At 41.9% G+C, this 3356-nt stretch overlaps 1 pseudogene; it reads right to left on the bottom strand.

The window, feature by feature from the left end:
* Positions 1-1923: 1923 nt before the first annotated feature.
* LOC102910726 (small ribosomal subunit protein uS2 pseudogene) lies at positions 1924-2742 on the bottom strand (annotated as a pseudogene).
* Positions 2743-3356: the final 614 nt, after the last annotated feature.

Below are 3356 nucleotides of genomic sequence, written 5' to 3'. Positions count from 1 at the left end.
TGATGAGTGCAGTACCTATGGTAGTTAAAAGCATATGTGGTAGGTATTGAGCTAAGCACTGCTGTGAGCTTGAATCACAGCAAAAGACATCTGATCATCCTTTATAGAGGAAAGGAATGGTGGTGACCATCCAATTAAAAGGACTTTGCTCCTGAAGTTCAGGGAAGAACTGCTTGCATCCATAAAAATTCAAGAAACCATGGGTTCATGCTTTCATGTATAGAGGAAACTTGTTTCACCTAGGAAGACTGAGTGATTTTATTGTAGTTGTTTATCATTTTTGTGGAACTCCAAGCTAGCAGGGAACCTATGATGTATTTTACAGTTGTCTAATCAAGAAAGGATGGATTCTCCTGAAAATACTAAATGTCAACCTTAAATTAATTAAAACTTTCTGATAGAGTTTAAGTGGCTCTTAGCAATCATCATGGTCAAGGGAATGAGCAAGTATGTTAGTATAGAAAATTATACTCTGAAACACATTTTTCAATATCTGTTTTTCAACTTCTATTCGAGAGAACACAGTGATACAACAAAGAAATATGCCAATAGTCAAGTAAGTGAGAAAGTCAGCATAGCCCAGTATCAACTATTTCATCTTCAATAACTATAGAAATGACATTGATACATTTAGTAAATGTTCCATAATATGTCTTTCAGAGGCAGGCCAACACATCTCAGTGAGCTACAAAAGGCTTCAAGTAGAACATTTCTTATATGTAGGTAAGTACTCACATGGAATAAAACCCTAACAGGGCAGCTGATCTCCATATGCATAAATAAGTGATGATGGTGTCCCTAACGTTTCTTCTCAGTACAGTTTTCTTAAGAAATGATGGACAGTGCAGGGTGGACTCCCTCTTGTAACATGTGTATCAAGCAGGACTAGTCATTGGTTGGCCATTCCCATAATTTCTGAGCCGGCATAATTTTTTACCCTAGCATATCGTGTAGACAGGGCAAATTGTGGGTCAAAGGTTATGTGGCTGATTTAGGCTCCCAACCCCTCCACTGGAAGTCCTGCCTGGCTACAGGAGATAGCTGGTTCAGGCTCCATATCCTCCATGGCTAGGAGTCTTAGCCAGGGTCACTCTCATAGATTGCCGGGAGTTTCCATTGCATTAGGTTTCTAGCTCATCCCGGAGATGCCCTTGATATACATGGGAGGCTTGCCCTTTTCTGAAGAGAAAGGAGGAGGAGTGGACTGGGGGGTGGAGGAAGAGAGGAGGTTGGGGTAGGAACTGGGAGCTGAGGAGAGGGAAACTAATAGGGCTGGGAAAAAAATAATTCTTAAAAATAAATTTTAAAATGATCTGTCAAAATACTAGTAATAAAGATTGACCCCACTCAGCCTCAAAAAACGAAAGGAAGGAAGGGAGGGAGGGAGGGAGGAAGGAAGGAAGGAAGGAAGGAAGGAAGGAAGGAAGGAAGGAAGGAAGGAAGGAAAGAAGGAAGGAAAAGAAAGAAAGAAATAAATAAAGAAAGAAAGAAAGAAAGAAAGAAAGAAAGAAAGAAAGAAAGAAAGAAAGAAAGAAAGAAAGAAAGAAAGAAAGAAAGAAAGAAATGGTGGACAGTCTTAGCAGTTCTAATAGCCATGAGTTTATTTTAGTAATATATTTATATTGAACTGAGAATGATAAATTTGATTTGATAATAATCCATTATCATTACTATGACTACTAGCCAAGTGTTAGTAGCGGTTGTTCTGTTGATGCCCAGTCACAACAAATGCTCACCCTGGACAATGACCTAGAATTAATCTAAGAATTAAGATAGAATTGAATTCTTCCTTAACAATGTTTGTAGACAAACTAATAGCTTGGTGTTCTGGTTATATTCTAAAGTATAAGGTGTTTTTGTTTTTGTTTTTCTTTTCTTTTCAGCTTTTCGGAACTTTATTTACCTTCCACCTTTTCCCCCTTTGCTCAGTTGTCTGTAGAGCAGCTCAGGACCACTCAGTGGCTCCAACCCTCTCAGCGGCCTGCACCATGGGAGCTGCTGACCAGTCCTCAGTGGCTGTCTGGGCACTCAAGTCTTCAGCAGGGAACTGCTAGATGGGTACAGAGGGCACATGCACATGCTGAGTGAGACCAGTCTGTCACCTCTGGCTGAGCAGCAGTGACCTCAGGAGCCCTGAAATTCCTCCTTGGCCCAGCCTTCTCAGCAGCAGCCTGCTCCTCCTTCTCAGCCTCCTCAGAGTCTCTGTAGAAATAAAGATCAGGCACGCAGAGTACTTCCCGGGCCAGCATCCACCACATCAGGCCCACTGAGTGAGCTCCCTTGTTGTTGTGTGGATGGCAATGTCCACGTGTCACAGAGGAGAGTCTGTGTTACACAGCGCAATGTTGGACAGTTGACGTAAGATGCCTCTGAGACGCTGGGGGTCAATCCTGGTATCAGTCACCACTAGAAGCCATGGCTTCCTGAAGGCTGCTTGGGTCTGGTTAGCAAATGCCCCGGGCACGAAGTGGCCAGCAATTGGAGTGGCTCCAGTGGCAGCGGCAAACTTCAGCCGGGCTCGCTTCACGCCTGAAGAGGACCTGGGAGAAGCTGCTACTTGCTGCTTTGACTCTTGTTGCCAGGTCCTCTCCAGATTTATGATGTAGATGTCATCACTTTTCCTTTTGTGGATGTACTGCTCATCTGAAAGTCGACGTTGGTGCCACCTAAGTGGGTTCCTGTGGCAAGGAACTTGAGGATATCCTCCTCCTTCATCTGCAGGACATCAAGGGCTCCGGACATTGTGTAAGTTTCCCCTTAAGTTACCATGGGAATCAAAAACAACGCCATCTAGATGCATCCCTGGGCAGTGTGGAGAGCTCTAAAACAGTTTTGCATGTTATTTTTCTCTTCAGGGCAATAGAATAATCCAGAAAGACCTGTTGATTGAATCCTGATAATAACCTTATCAGTTAAGTGATGGCGGGGCTATACTACATTGTACATCATCACTCCTTCAGTATCCCACTAGATCAGGATGTGTCCCTAATCTGCTGTTGCCATATTTTTATACGTGTTCTCTTTGGCCTTTATTAGTAAACAGGTAAAAGATTGTATCATGTGTGATTCATTGATATTTATTTTAAAATGTACCTTGGATGAATATTTTGGAAACCATTTTATTTTCCCCTCTTTTGGAGTTTATGTGGTTCAAATAATATCTCCTTTACTGTTTCTCATTAAGCATCAGTTTCATAACTTTGAGGACTGATGGTGCGTATTTAATACTTGAAGTGGTACAGGCTTAAGTGAGTACCAAAATAACTTTCTAGTGCCTATATCTGTAATTTTTACAGTGGAACTTTGGGTAGTAGTCCCTCAGGATATTAAGAAATCTATTTTAAGTTTTTGCAGTA

This window comes from Peromyscus maniculatus, chromosome X (assembly GCF_049852395.1).
Source record: "Peromyscus maniculatus bairdii isolate BWxNUB_F1_BW_parent chromosome X, HU_Pman_BW_mat_3.1, whole genome shotgun sequence".
Lineage (NCBI taxonomy): Eukaryota > Metazoa > Chordata > Mammalia > Rodentia > Cricetidae > Peromyscus > Peromyscus maniculatus.
This window is presented reverse-complemented; position numbering and strand designations above follow the sequence as displayed.